This window comes from Numenius arquata, chromosome 18 (assembly GCF_964106895.1).
Source record: "Numenius arquata chromosome 18, bNumArq3.hap1.1, whole genome shotgun sequence".
In the NCBI taxonomy this organism is placed as follows: Eukaryota; Metazoa; Chordata; class Aves; order Charadriiformes; family Scolopacidae; genus Numenius; species Numenius arquata.
The window spans coordinates 5059193-5076032 of record NC_133593.1 but is presented as its reverse complement, the minus strand read 5'-3'; the positions used below and the strand labels follow the sequence as shown (position 1 = coordinate 5076032).

General features: G+C 39.5%; 1 protein-coding gene across 9 annotated transcripts in view; it reads right to left on the bottom strand.

Moving 5' to 3' along the window:
- CUX1 (cut like homeobox 1) overlaps positions 1-16840 on the bottom strand; it is a 278806-nt gene that overhangs the window by 168846 nt on the left and 93120 nt on the right. The gene's annotated exons all lie outside the window — the stretch shown is intronic.

The window sequence follows — 16840 nt, the reverse complement described above, 5'->3', positions numbered from 1 at the left end:
TTCATCAGAAAAATCTGAAAGGACGAGTCATTGTCAAGTTTTTCCTGACACTATTTTCAGTTCTGAAATACCACTTAAATCCTGATCACATTTTATGGGAGCTTTGATTAAAATAAAAGTATACCCAGAATTCATTTTGAACAAGTCTGCATTTCCAGTTTGACATATACCTGTATCTGTTGCAAACAGTATTAATTAACAAAACTGTAGCGATGCTGGGTAAGTACTGAACGCCTTCAATCTCATAATTCAGCTGAAACACTAATGCGATTAGAAGTAAATGCCTCTATCTACCTGAACAGCAGCTACACCTCTGAACTTACGCCAAAGAAATGTTCACAAATGGGAGTTAGGCTTATAGGAAGACGACTTTGGATCATCACTTCAACCAAGAGTGTTGCCATTTTGTAAAATGTCTATTTTATTTATTATTTTCTCAAGAGTGGTCTGACTTTAGCCATCAGAGAACTGGAGATAGCCACATTGAGTAACAATTATCTGTTGGTTTCTGTATAACTCAAAACAAGTTCTTCAGAATTACAACACACCTAGTGCTACAAAATTCATTAAAACACTGCTTATAGAGTCACTCTAAAAGTTTATAGCATATTTTTACTTAGCAACCAAGATAGTTTAGGACAACAAAGGTCTATCTATCTTGCATAAAATTCTCAGTGGCTCCACTTAAGCTGGTTTGGATCTAATTCACTTAAAAATTCTCAGAATTCTCATTATGTGCATGCCTGAAGAATAAAATCCTGTAATTTTGCAGATGACATTATATTATTCGTGCACAGCCAAGAAGCTGGCCTCCTATTTTTGCTGTGGTATTCCACTGATGAGGCTCAAGCAGCGACTTCATAGTGCACTGACAGCTAGAAATAAATCTGTGAGAGGTATAAAGCAATAGCATGCTGCTACATCATTTAGGCTGATTTCCCAGGAAGATTTCCCATCCTTGGAGATTTCCAAGGCGGAGCTGACCACACCTACTGTGGGTGCTAAAGACCCATTTTTAGGGCCAGGTGACATCTAGTCAGCCTCTGGATGGATGTCCCCTCCAACCAAGAGTCCTATGATGCTCTGAGAATACTGTTCACAACTGGGACAGTCAAAATCTGCTTAAGTAACCATGAAATCTTCCTAGTTTCCCACAGGCCACAGTCCTTTAGACACCCAGAACCTCATGAAAGAGGTCATAAAGAGGTCTTTGAAGTATTTTTTCTATATAACAAGGGTCCATTGAAGCCTTGGGCCTTTCAGGAAAGAAGGTGACCGTAAAAAGTTGAGAAATTCTCTTTTTCAATGCATTTACTTTTACACCGAGAGTCATGCAACATATTGGACATTAAATCACTCACCAAAACACCCTCAGCCCTGGATTTAATCTCATTTTCCTGAAGGAAAAGTAGGCTTTTTGAGATAAGTGATTTTTGTCATTTAAATGACAAGTCATGCAGAGAGCTGGTGTATCAGGAGTTCTCCCACTCCCTGAGAAATGGCTTAGGGGCCAAACGCAAATGAAGCTATCAAAGACAAATGATCAGCCAAATTTCACTTCTTACATGGTTATTGCACTAACGTACAGCTAATGCCTATCCAGTTAAGGATAATGCTGCAGCTTTATAAGCTCCCTCTTCGGCACCAAATAAACAACGCTTCTCTTCTTAGACCAAGTCAAGTCACCTACATGTTTCCTGATATTTTCTGCTGTCTATTTTAGGATGCAAAAAGGGTAGATACTGTCCTTGTATATCACAAACATCTACAAATTACACCTCTACCAAAGCAAACTGGTAGGTTGAGCAGCTTTTCCCCACTTCCCAACTACTCTGGGAGATCAGAGGGCTTTGCGCGTTTTATAACATGTTTTCTTTGTAACCTGATGACGATGACACTGAAGAAAGTAACAATAACCATCCATAGCAAAATAAACGCTCACATTCAGGGCCAAACTCTGGCACGGTAGGTTTTAATGAATAGGGAAACTACTAACAGAGACATTAGATTTACAGAATCACTGGCACCCTTGATAAAATCAGGAAAAATTATACCGTCCAAGCAAAGCAACATTTCTTGAAATAAAAATCTCAGCTGGTAGGAAATCATCGGCTTTAGGGCTTCTCTCCCTGGTGTTCCCTCTGAATTTACTGACTAGTATGGCACCAGCCAGCAAACTGATGTCAAAACTGAAAGCAGAAATACGGAAGATCTAATTCCAGATCAGCCCCAAATCTCTTGCTTGCACAGCTCTCGAGAACAGGGCATTATTCCCACTGCCTGAGCATCAGAAATCACCCCAGGTACATCGGGAGATGACAAAACCCCGCAACGGGATTCAGTGAAATAAAGCACAGCCGGCTCCGGAGGCAGGAGAAGGTGAGCCCTGCTCCTCTCTGTGTGCGTGGCCAAGAGCCTGCTACTGAACTGCATCGTCTGACACACACTAACTTCTGAAAGACAGGATTTGCAGCACCTTTTATTTCATGATATAAACTATGTCAGGACTTTGCCTTCATATTCATCTTTAATAATGAGAGATGATGTTGTTGGTTGTTTATAGCAGAGAGAAGAGGGAGAGAAGCGGGGAAAAAAAAAAGGAATAGAAGGGGTATTCCAACGCCAAGAGAACAGTTGGTCAAGCTGTCAAAAAGGGAAAAAAGCTTCCAAGTACAAAATCCGATTCCCACACATCCTTCGTTTCGCAAATTCAGGATGCTTAAACACTCATCCCAGCAATCAAAATGTTACCAAGCAAAATTTGTGCCATAATGGGAAAACGTGTTGTGCTTGATTTAGACAGCAGCTTCTGTTGGTAGTAAAACTGGTTTTGAAACATTTCATGATAAAGGAGAAGGCAGCTCAACGTGATTCAGTCCCGCTGGCAAGCAATTGGTTATGCCACAGTAATCAATCCGGGGCAAACCTGGGACACGCTGATCAGTAGAAAACACAGTTTAACAGGGTAAAATGCTTTGACAACCTGAAATCTTAGCAATAACTTGAAATCTGTTGCAGCTGAGCAACAGAGACAGAGCATCCCACTTCCATTATCTTCACAGAGCAAACAGGCTAAGAACAGTAACTGCAAGGAATTTGCTCCAGCATTTTAAATGCAACCAAATATGCCATGGATGTAAGTGGATAAATGGCAGACATTGTAAGAAAAAGGCATAAACGCCTTCTTCACACCATTTTTTTGTTTTCTCCCCGCCTTGGAAAGAGTTTATAGGCTACTTTTATAATTCCTTCCTTGGCTAAACAGCATCAAAACTTTACACAGCTCACAACAAAAGGGAAGTGAAAATAAACAGACAGAAGTCAGGAATACGTATGCCTCGAGTCACCAGCTGAAACTCTGCTGGTGAGATTTATTTTTGGCAGTTTGGAAAAATTCCTCATCAGATTTTGTCTCAAAATATTACACTAACATCAAATAGAATTTTACCTTCTTTGCACTAAACTGAACAGAAAGAAGGACATTCAGCTCAGGCCCGGGGGAATCTGTAATGTTGGTTAGCAAGGACACCATATGATTTATTATCTGTTTAAGTGTAGTGGCCTTTACTGCCTGGGCTGTGATCAAAACAGGAAAAGCAACCAACTCCAGCACTCGCACACAGCTAGCAAATCATGGCCATCAAGCAGAACAGCTAAAAAGGGTACATGCAATTGAACATTAAACAAATGATAATTTATCAACACAAATGCATTGAAATATTCGAGTACTCCTATACAATCACATTATTAGCCTATTTTTCCATGCCATCTAAACATGCACATTCTCTCTCTCTCTCTCTCTGGATGATTTATCCGGGTAGAGCAGTTTTCTGAAAAAGGCTGTATCACAGACAAACTGAGTATCTGAAGTAGAGACTATGAATTAGGATGCTGTATCATTATCTGAATCAAATCTGATAGCTGAAAGCTAATATAGCATTTTCCCTTTACAAGAGTATAAACAACGAGTTTATATTTTGATCAAGTAGCTACACAATGAAATCTGAATCCAAATAATTTAACTCCCTTTCCATTCCCATTAAAAATAACTCTATGGAAAATAAACCGAGAATAAATCTATAGTAAAAAAACTGGGCAAAAAAAAAATGCATCTTTCTGACAACTAAACTATATTATTTATCCATCGCTATCTTAATACACTGTGTACAGTGCACAGGATGTATCAGTGGTCAGGCTACCAACATTGTGTTTGTAATTTACTTGAGGTCTGAAGCTACACAGCACCTTCTGAGCTCCCCGCAGACGGCTCCATCTCATTTACCTCCAAAATGCTTATCTCTAAATGTCACAACAAGAGCCCTATGACCCTGGGTTGATAAAGTGGTCCAGCAAGGCTAAGCTTGACCTACACACCTTTATCATCCACAGAAGTATTCTGCTCTTGTGAAATAAAGCAAGACAAAAAACTGGGCAAATGTTCCCTCGTGTGCCTCCTGTGCCACATTTCCTATGACTTGTTCTATATATCGTCTACTCGAGACACGCATTGGCTGGTGAATGTCACTATGTCTGGCAGAGAAATCATAATGAGAAGCAGCCCATTTGTATCAGCATCGGTGACATCATTAGTTCAGCTGTCAGAACCTATTTTTGAGCTGCCTTATCACCAGCGAGATGCTACGGCTTTCCTGCCATCTTACCCTTTCGCGTTTCCTTCCTTGTTAGCCCGCACGTAATAAGGAACTAACAACTGGCCCCACGCTCAAAATTGGCAGGGCTGAATATTGTGACTCTACATACTTTCTTATGAGAACTTACAAAAAGAAAAAAAAAAAAAAAAAAACCAAAAAAAAACCCAGAAAGAAAGAAAGAAAAAAAACCCAAAAAACAGAAAGAAAGAAAAAAAAACCAACCCAGAAGAAAACCCAATATATATTGGCTGTGTAGGAAGGTATTTGTCAGTTCAATCAACATATAAAGTAAGAAATAGCACAGCCTCAAGAGGAACTCTCATGTCAAAAACCAGCAGCCCCTCTTTCAAGAGGCAGGGTATGACGGGTATTTGTTTCTTGCGATGGGAAGGATATTTATCTGTGCACCCTCACAGATAAACAGGGCTCCGTACACTTTGTCCACACAGCTATTATCTCGATAATGTTGTTGAGCTTCTCTTTCATATAAATGTAGCTGAAAGGGAGAGAGGTAAAAAGCAGCCAAGCATGAAGGATTTGGGAAGAACGCTGGCATCAACTTCTGAGGTGTGTTTGATTATTGTACACTTGAAGGACACAACCTGTCACTGTGAAACACAGAAATCAGCAAGTTAACTATAATTAGTAGTAAGCAGTTCTGCTGGTTAATTAGAGAGAGCCAACAAGCATATATGCTTTACCCTGCTATGGGTAAATTGGGGAACAAGTTGGGATCACTCAATCAGACGTTCACCTACCAACATACACATTTTAAATATTATTTCTTTGTACCCACAATCATGAAAAAAATCAAGAACATGCAATTTTTCCACCAGAGATCCTGGGCACACGTGATTGGGGGCGTACTAAGGGAAACATTTAAGTCTTTATGTTTAATTAGTTCCAGAAAGCTCCACTTTGCTTTGCTCTAAAAGATACAAAACTGAAATCCCAGATAGTTGTCCAAACAGGTATTACACAGCAGCTCAGATGACTTATTTAATTCCTAAAATATAAGGCAAATTAAATCATATGAGCAAACAATTTATTGCTCAATTTACAGTACGATTTCATGAGATATAAAACCTCTTATTGCTTAAGGCTGCTAAAGTATTTACTTGGAATCCGATCATTAAAGAATGAATCACGATGTTATCAATTTTCTATGATGTTTTTGGTTATTTTAATACACTAACATGCCAGTATTTTCTCTGTACAAAAAAAATCTTTTTAAGTAACATTTATAGATATGTTTCAACCTAGCACAATAATAAATAAAAAATCTTGATTTACAGTAGCAAAATGTACACCACAGTACTTTCTGAAATATTTCAGCTCACAGATCTTGTGCAAATTCCATTAGCTTTAATTATTTATTAGCAGTAGATTTAGATTACTGTTCTTGACCTATTTTTCAGTGTATGGACCCACCCAGCGAGAAGTGAAAAAATATTCCATTTGTGAAAGGCTGATTTAGTGAGAGCAGACTTTAGCTTAAAGTAGAATATTAAGCAAAACCACATGCATTGTAATTCAGGGGGAGAAGCTTGCACTTCAGAAAGGTTACGAAGCAGGGCATAACCAGCCTACAGAATAAACACTAAAAGAGATTCCTTGAAAAGAGGCGGAATTTTTGCTGTTTAACCACCTCAGACCATTTTTCAAAACTGCAGCCTTACGACAATCCCAGAAGGAAGTGAGCCCCAACAGCAGGCAGAGAAGTTTCAAGACTTTCTTTGTGGAAATGCCCTTGTTTCTACCCAACTTTGTAGACTATGTGGGTCCCAATAAGCCACAGGAAAACGGGTCAAGGGTGAGGAAGCATTTTGGGGCTGCTCCTGTGATCCCTTTCAGGGGCGAGGAGGCAAACCCTGCTCTTCCCAGGCACGAAGAAAATGGAGCATCTCTGAAGGTGTCTACTTGCCACAGTGCCTTGTGTCTGGGATTTCACTTTCAATGGAGCTACTCACTTACGCGAGTCTTAATGGAATCCTCTTATAGCTTCTTCCAAGTTAAAATAAACAAAAAGCTAACAAGTTTACTCTGTGCCTATGCAGCAACGTATAAACAGACTGGTTACCTTCACAACTGTTTAAAAAAATCAACCATGCGAAAGAGGAACTGTTGCACCCATACATATATATGTATATACACACACATACTTATATACAATAGAAAAAGATTTTTTTTAACTAACTTTACAAATTAATTTAGTGAACTATGCTTTTTAGAATCATGTTAAAACCTTGCCATCATTTATAAAACAGTAAGTTAACATTGGCTAGAAAAGACACTGAACAGAAACTATTCAGAACTTAAAAAATTAGAGTTGCTAGGAAACAAAAAAATTAATTCAAACAAAAATGATTCAGGTAGAGCTTTGGAAAGGAGCTAATTCTAACAAAACGAAAGCCTGGTCACTAAAATTCCAGAAAGGGGAAAAAAAAAAAAAAAAGGATGGCTTATTTAACAGCTCACCAATACACACAGAAAATCAAGCATCATTTTTAACAAACATATTAATTTAAAAGACTACATACTGGCTAATGGCCCCGTGGAGATTTTTCCTGCTGCTAACAGTTTGTCCCGCTTTCTTGTTAAACCCTGTACTGCCTGCTGAAGGCTGCAGGCAACACCAAACATGCCATGACAGACCCTTGTCATGGGAAAAACCACATGTCTTTATTATCCCAGGTCAGGAGAACTACTTATTTATGTAATGAAAAACCATTTGATTAGCCAAATAAATATTTCAGAATCTTTGAAGTTTACTGTTCTTGCCAGCGGGATAACCATGTGCCAGCAAAATCCAGGAATCGCTGTTCTTAGGGCTTAGGCCAGTATCTCTGCAGACAGAAAAGATAATTATTTGGTACCGAGCTTTGTTAAGTACATGCAGACTTTATTGGATGAGTACATCTGTCCAATAAAACTGAAAGCACACCGAGTGCTTAGCTGTGAATCCCAATAAACAGCCAAACCCACATTTATCAAGTTTTAACCAGAACTGCTCTGTCCCTCCATAAACTCCTTGTTCCACAAGGTCTCTTCCCTGCAATTGAGGTTTCCAGTGAAAAAGGTCCTTAACTCTGCTTCCAAATCACATCCTGTAGGATCTTTCTCCATCCACTCCAGGGCTCTCATTTTCCACTTTGAAAGTCTACAGAAGAAGAGTTCACAACATTTTCCTGATTATTCAGAACTACAGCCTGCAGAACAGAGTTTTCTCTTCAGTGTAAAGTGGGGAACTTCTGAAAAAATGTAATTATTATGAGTCTTAAAAAATTAACGTCTCTAATGAGAAGCTAATGACATAGGCCATGACTCCGCAGAAAACGCGCCTAAGTACTGTGGTCCAATTAACACCACCAGTTCAAACACAGACTAATGCTTCACATGGTGGATTTAAAAAGAAGAATATTTAATGTGAAACCATAATTGCACCTGTAATTTTCCATATTCCCTCCACACAAGCAGAGCTGTGTCTGAATCAGTGTGCACCCTACTTCAGCACTCGGTCTTGCCTTGTTGGGCGATGAAATCAGAAACCTGGGTGCCGTCTGGCAGCACGGCGCTGATGAGAGTTGGATTTCTCCTCAGCCTCAAGGAAAAGATGGGTAGGACCATTCAGAAATCATTAATTTCAAGGTACAGTTTTATTTAGGGAAAGTGAGAGTACTAAAAACCATTCATGTTTTAAGATCTGTTATTGGTCTAGTGGAAAGGTTTCCAAAGTACAAGCATCTCGCTTTAAAGTCAGGTTAAGAAGAATAATTCTGTGTTAAATATAATAATAAGGAACCCAGCTTCATCCTCACAGATCCTTACAGACTACATGTAAATTGGGGGGGAGTAGTCTGTGCATTGCTGAGACATCAGATATTGCAAAATTGTTTTCCCTACTTACCTTTTAAATACAGGTTAAAAATATAGCTGTGAACAGACCGTGCATTAATCATACTCTGACATACCTGCATGTAAGAGCACAGGTGTATTTACTGATTTATATCATTATAGCCAGTCTTTCATTATGATTCCAATGCAAGAAAATCCAATACTAAGCAATCCTCTAATAATCTTTGTATAAGATTTGCTCGCTTAATCTTGATCGTGACCGTTAAGTTTTATTCCAAAGACAGTTGCTCCCACAGAAAACAAGTTGTTTCACGAGGGTCAGAGCGAAAAGCTGCTGTCCTGCAAATCCATATCCTACATTTGCTAGAACTCTCGCGACCATCACCTTTGCTATCTTTGTGTTCTTCATGACCTCTTCTAGGCAGGGAGTCACTGGCTAGTTGCCTGCTGTGGTTCCCGGGTTGCCATGCCTTTAGCAGGCATCGGCCCTTTAAATGCAGCTGAAGTGATAACTTCAGATTTCTACAAAAATGAGAAATTCGAAGAAAAAAAAATAATTGACAACCTCAAAAACATCAGGATATAGACCCAAAGGGTTTACTACATCTAATTTAGCATACCTGGTAAAAACACCTCAAAATTAATATAACTGTCATCCTCCTGACCTAAATAAAAAAATACAGCACAGATCTTTTCATGTTGCTTCAGTAAGTGAAGTGAAGCAATTCAGAGAAAACAAACTTTTGCTGCCTTTATGCTTCCTGGCAAAATTCCTACTGAAACACACTCAGGCCTATAATGCATATGCTTTGGTAGCACACAGTAGATATAAATGAATCATCAAGATGAAAGAAAGCAAAATCTCACTGTAGACTTATTCAATACGTTTACTGTTTGTTAGTCGAACTTAAGAAATAAAAGACCCACATAAAGCACTTTTGAGCAGCAGCGTCTTCTCACAACTGTAATATATAGTCTCAGCTGGGACTAATTCCCAAATTCATGTGCTGAACTGCAAACTGTTCCAGTATTTGGGGAGCAGGCGGGGGAAGATAAAAAGACTGGGCAAAGAAACCCAGAAGATTGAAGATTAAAAGAGGAGAGACAGAGCAAGCTCACAGCCTGTCGTTCCTGTGCACTTATTTTTCCATCGTTGAGGGCATGCGAGCCTAGCACTGAATCACAGTGAACTCAATAGCAGATTAAAATGAGACATACTTGTATAATAATAAATCAACAGAATTAATACAAGCTTATCTTCTACTAACTTTGAAGGGGGAGGTGACAAATTGCACTTAAGGAAAAATAGTTTTACTGTTGCTAGCATAAGCTGAGCGTCTATAGGAAACTGCTAAATTTAGAAAGCCAGCTTTTGATGATAGCAACGGAAATTAATTCAAGTTTTTTGTATGTGTGCTGTGGTGTGTTTTTTTTAAAGAGCTCTAGAATGTTACTCATCTTCTTGAAACTCTTACCAAAAGAAGAGACTTCATAATGCACTATCCTCCCTGCCTACTCCCTCCTACTCTTCCCCCTTAAAAAGGCAGAATTGCTCCTTTGGGCTACAGCAATTTAGGAACTTAACGCAGTTTAACAAATTCCCTATCTCTTGGCTGGAGCTGTTTGGCTCTGACAGATGAATCGGAAAAGTCCATAAACGTCTGGAGGATTTGTGCAGACTTTTTCTTGTATGACTATATACGGGAACTACAGATCAAGTTATCTACAATCATTTTAACCTAACCTTCAAACTTTTTACCTTATTCCTATCTTTGTGGCAAACTTCCTTGATCTGCAGTACCGCTAAATTAGACATAATCTGTCAACTACTTTTCTCAAAAGTATTTTCCCACTCTTTACAAAACAGCAAAAACACCTGAATTAAGATACACTTCAGTAAAAATTAACTTTTGTTAACAACTTCTGCTTCTCAGAAATACGTTTGTATATATGAGTGAACCAGAATGAGATGCTGTGAAGCTCACATTTTCATTTACAGTATTCTACTATTATCAAAGACATGCACCTCACCAGACAGCAGATGTTTTCCATTACTGCTTACCTGAAATATCAATTAGCACTAAGTGTCATGAGAAGTCTAGCACAAACTGGTAAAAGAAGTGAAATCTGCACTCAAAAAAAGGAGGGGAGGTCAAAACTCACTGACTGATGTACGTGGGGACTTATAAAGGAATTCCAACAATGCCTGCAACACCCTTTAATCCAGAACTTCTTGCAATCATCATCTTTTATACAGATGATAATTTTTATACAGAGCTTAAATAAATACATAAAAAACAATAGTACATAATACAATATTGAGGGCTTCTTTTAGCTGGATCAAAAAAACTTCTCTGTGCCTCTAAAGCAATGGGTACACCAAGTTCAGGCGGCTTCTTTAAGCTAAATATTCCTAACACACCTCAAAATGGACATCAAATGCCACTGAGGGCTCAAAATGGGTAAGATTACAGCTCCTCAAACCCAGGAGTGAAACCTGGGTAAACAAACTTGAAAGACTGAAAGTAAATACTGAGTTTTGTATGCACAAGAGAATAATAGGAGAGTATGACAGACAGAGGAGACAGTACCATCTAGAAGAGCTCCAGTGAGGAGCCATGTGAAGAAACATCTATTTAGAAATATCTTTATTAAACAATTTTCTTTGGAGTCTGTTATAAAGAAAATACACAGACACAAAAATATTTTTAGAAAAAAAATTCACTGCTAACCTCCAAAAAGGCAAACGGATAGACAACACTGTCAAAGTGCAATAGCATAGCACTCATTGAGAAACTGAACAAAAAGCCCTGACGGTTTTGGGGACACATCCACAAGAGCACAGAGCTGGTATCCACAGCTCTCTGCTCTCCCAGGAGTTGCATAAGGAAATAATACCACAAACAACATCTTAGATTATAGGCACAGTTGTTATTTACCATACTTGCTCCAATTCCTCTCTCTCTCTATATATATGTATACGTATTTGATTGTACAGCATTTAAAAACCAAAAGGTGTTTTCCAGGGTGGTCCCTGAGTGAGGAGATGGCATCCTCCTCTCTCAGAGATTCAAGATACTATTATTGTTTTATTTTACAATGCCTAGTAAACTATTGAGCCCCTGACCTTTGTGTTCAGAGTCCCAGGAATGCAACAGTGATGTCGGAAAAAAAAACCAACAAACCCCAAACTTTGGGGTTTTAGTGGTATTTGTAGGTCCGCTGACAACACAGTGAAGACTGTTCAGAGGGCTTCCGCAGAAAAGTTAAAACACTCCTAAAGAGCTGTTTAAACTCTGTGATGTTTCTTGCACATTTTCAGTACCTTACAAATTTTGCTGAAAGTTCCTAAATTCTCCTACTTCACCTCTGGCTGGCTTACAACTGCCTGAAAAATCATTAGTAAGAAATAATCCTGATGCATAGCCCCCTTCTGAAATACCACAAGGGCTCTCTTTTAAATGTAATTTAAAGCCAAGATCCACAGCCAGCCTCTTCCTGTGCAAGATGCACATAACAGTTAATTGCCCTCATGATCATGAGTCGCTTTGAAACCTCAGCAGATGACAAGCAGCCACCACCCCACTGCTAAAAAACGTGGGCCAGATTCACAGAGGATTGAGAGCTGCGGGGGCAAAATGGGAGCACTTCGTCCTGTAAATGGTCTTGGGAAATGCAGAGATCACAAAAGTTAAAGCTACTGTTCAGAGGAGATTATATCTCACACAGCTGCTTATTGACACCGTGCAGTTAAAACATGTTATTTTAAATTTCTGAAGGAACACTGTATTTGGAAATGTAATCATTGAATAAGCGCTCTTAAGACCCAAAGCATATCAAGTTTTCCCAACTGATTACAGCCTTATAAACTCTGACATTTCTGAACCACTGATCTCTTCCTTAGCTAGGGCAGGACAAACACTGAAGACCATCCCTTTGGGGGGTGAGCGGGGGGGAAAGGCAAATTGGGCTACTGACACCATGGACTCTCTGAATCAGTAGTGATGAAACAACTAACTTGACTTTAAAATTTCTGCTTACTGGATCCTGATCATCTGTGCTTATAAAGAGATGCAATAGTTCATTTTTTAAACGGATTTTGAATTTTCACCTTCAGAAAAAAAGCATGGTTTAGTGTATTTTCCCTCATTTTAAAAGAAGGCTTCCAATAACCTAACAAAGCTGTGTTTTTGTAGGTTACCTACTCCTCTGGAGCAGACTCTTCATACTAGAAAACGAAGACAGACACTGGACAACCTACAGAGAGGGTTGCGGTTGATCAAGCCTTTTGTAAACCACCTGCACATGAAAAGATGGGAAAATTAAAATAACGCCACATCAGATTTACCTGAGAGGAAGGTAACTTTTCAGAAAATACCAAGAACCAGAGCCCTGTTGTTGAACTGCTGGGGCTGTCCTTCCTGCCCCGCAGGTCCTGGTTCAGTCAGGGAGGCTGCGAGCTCGTGGCCCGGCCTTTCCCACCCTGGGCATGGCCACGGCCGCCCCGCTCACTCTGGGACCTCCTGTTGCCACACTATCACTGGCCATATTTCAGGCTCTTACAAGTTTTACATAAATCGGAATAACCATCTTCAATTTTTCTGTCACGCACGCAGCGGTGGCACAGGGTCGCTCCGCAGGCCCGTTGCCACCCTCCGCCATTACCTCACCTCAGGTAAGGCCGAAGGCAGAGCCGGAGCGCGCCCTGCTCTGACAGGTTCTTTGAAACAGACGTGTAGAAAACATCTTCACCACATCACATGTAAGTAGACGGCAAGAAACAGTCATCTAACTTTCAAATTAGAGAACGGTGCTATTTTATTCTACTGCTATTAACACAGTGACATTTCACCACTCTGGATGTAACTGCAAGTTAGGATAGCGAGTACCATCTTGGGAAAAGAAATAAACTTATTTGCACTATTATATCTGCACCCATACTCTTGTGTATAGTAAACCGGTAAACAACCAAAAACCCACATCCCTTCCCACCGCTAACCGACATTCATTTCCACACAACTTTCGAGCATAAACCAGCCTCAGACTTTTGCGATTTTCTGTAAGACAGGCTACCACCTCCCACCACCCCACGTCTCACCACTCCTCAGAAACCCCCTTAGCACCGGCCACCTCGGGAAGCTTTGCTACCCACTGATGCCGGGGTGAAATCATCACCTCGGTGGCTGGAACGGCTCCTGAAGCCTTCGAATGGTCCATTGGATCTGAGGACTGAGATAATTCACTCATGCCATGGACTCACCAGAGCAGACCAGGGTGTATGATGCATCACTGTTGATGCTGCTCTCAAAGCTGTTGTAAGAATGGGGAAATGTTTCATTGCCATTATCAGATAACGGAAGCATAAAACTGTTAGCTCCTATTAGAAGAGAAAAGGTACAATTCGGTTATATTTCATGTGTATTTTTAATAGTGCAGAATGTAGGGAAAGGATTGCATGACAAACTCTTTGTTGGTCAAGTTCTAGATGCACCAGAGGGAGTGAGACAACTTCGCAGACTCTGCAATCTCTGGATTGCAATCTGCTTTTTTCCAACCATGTCAGACCTAGACCCCTAATTTTTAGGGCTCTTCTTCCTTCTTGTCTGCCTGATCAACTCTCAGCAGGCACCGCTTACTCCCTGCAGCCACCTGCTTGCCTTCCAACACGCTCCCTGCCAGCATCCCAGCTGGAGCCGGGATTTCTCAGGCAAGCTTGGCAACTCACTGCAACCTTTCTGTTCCCTATCCCCTCAAATCCTCTCGTGTTAAGCACCCTTCTTTTGACCACAAGTTCACTTTTTGGATAAGTAAGCCATTAGCGTGATCCAAACCAGTCAGGGTTATTCCCCCATAAACATCTTGTCCAGTGTTTCCTCAAGGACTTTGCTCTCTTCCATTTTTCTGCTCAATTTTTTTGACAGCTCTAGCTGACATTCTGGAGCATTACCCATTAAAAACCAGCACATTTAAGTGTGTAATGTGTTTGTAAAACATAAATATTTGCCAGATTGTCATACAGAAACACTTCATTATCTTTTCCATAAATGGGTAAAATACAAAAAACTTATGTTGCAACAGCATGAAACACTCCTGAAAGTGTGAAAATTATTGCTCATTTTCATGTGAACTGGAGTATTACAATATAAATCATACTGTTTACATAAAGTAATCAGGAGAATTTAAGTTTATGCAAGTAGGAAGCTAGAATTATTAACAACTTTTTCTGAACTAGGTCTGTTAACTAATAGCTTTTTTGCCCCTTATCAGCTGCACAAACAACAATGGATTTTAAATCAACTAAGTGACCTGTGAACTTCTTCTAAATGTGGGGCATATAATTTAAGACAGCCAAGAAAGTTTCACAGGAGTCAACAGGGCTCCTCACAAGGGGCACATGTGGAGAGAGTTAAAGCTTCAAACCACTATTTTTTTTCCCCCTACTCAAGTGTCAGCTGTGATAAGCCAAAATTAACAACCCTACACTGTACCACTTCAAATGAAGGGGAAAAAAATTTCTTCTTGCTATTCTAGGTATTTTAAGTTGCATATGAGCGTGGTAGCTAAATATAGACAGCGACAACAAGAGACAGCATTGTCCCTTTGGGCACATTGAATATTATCTCAGAATTCCCATCTTCCTGGGCTGAGCCTCGCTTTTATTTTTTTAATTATTTTTCTTACTTAGCAAAGTGTGTATTAACCCCTACTTAGTTTCAGATGGATCAGTTAAACAAAAAGAGTCTTTTTTTTTCTTAAAAAGGAAATCCTGATTCCACAAGAGCACCAGAAAGATTTCCAGTAATTTTCCCAGCTCTGTGTTACTGCCCAGTGCACGGAAAGCAGATGCCTTCTGCTTTTTGCGTGGACTGTCAAGCTGTTTTTAAAGTGTGGAGGGCATCAATATGGAGTTTTTACAGCTTACTAAAACAGAAAGCTAAGTTAATATTGTTAGATATAAAAGTGTCTTTTTCTCCAGGAATCACACACTTCACTTTCACGTTTCAATCAGAAGTGTAAGAAATAAAACCAGTAATTACTATTTTTCAAAACACTTCCTAGGAGTACAGCTACATTATTTGGAATCCACCAGATTCATATGAGCCTTTAATATTGAACACGACCAGACTTTCAAATGACGTGGTTGCTCCTGACTTCTGAAGTATTTAAATACTATTGAGTGAAGCGTACATTTTCACTTAATGTACCTAATGCACTTAGAACATTGACAACACTTCATTTCTAAGCCGGCTTCTATATAAAGTTTAATTTTTAAAGCCATCTATAAATTATCAAGGACGTCTGTTCTGAAAAACGTCAATTCCTATCCTTAGGTTGGCAGAATCCATCTATTTTGTGTAACATCCTCTTCATATTCAAGCAATTTTAAAGCTCTACTGATGTACGGTTTTCAAGTGAGATGTTGCTCTTCTAGGATTTCATTATTTAGACAAGTCCCATTCTCATGTAATGACGACAGTAAGTAAACACAACTATTTCTGGACTATATCCCATGGCTATAACTACAAACGATGAAATGGTTAGATAAGCTATAGGCCCAGATACCCCATAAATACCATTCTATATGGCACCCCTTCCAAGTCATACAAACTGATAGCGTATGTCAAGCGATGCCAAGAGTACGCAGCAGCTGGAGATACCATCTTGCACAAGCCACTCAATCTTATGATCAATGAAGTATACTGGCCCTCATCATCACTAACATTGCAACTCAGATCGTTGCCTATTGTGACAGTATACAAGCACAGGGTTGTCACCACACACCCATTCCATCAGCCAAAATCTCATTTTGGTTATTCTATTCTGTTTATCTAATTTTACCATACAGTCACAATTTAGCATGTCATTCTTTAATTTCTTCAGCTGTTGTGCAGTAACATTGTGGCTTGTGATAATGCAACTAGGATTGCTTTTTATGCTCTTATGATGTTACAGAATGAGGGATAAAAATGGTTTTCAAATGTCCACAGTAATCTTCCAAACCCTGTACAATACACCCTGTTTTCACTTTTTAAAGACTACACAGATTAAAAACATCTCATCTTTGCTTTCAAATCACACAGGGCTCTTTTTGCCTCTTTTCATTCTCTAACCAGTAAGTTCCTGAGCTCACGTCTGTATGGAGGCAAGCTCTAAAATCAAAGCTAGGTTTCAAAAAAGTTTAATCTTGAAGCAACAACTGCAACAAGTGCTCTGGTTCTATATGAACATATCATAAACCGTCACCAAGTCTTCTTACACCATTTGTCATTCAGCAGCAAAACAGACACTGCCTGCCTCAGATTCTGTAATTGTGGAGCACCGTCTACTGGATG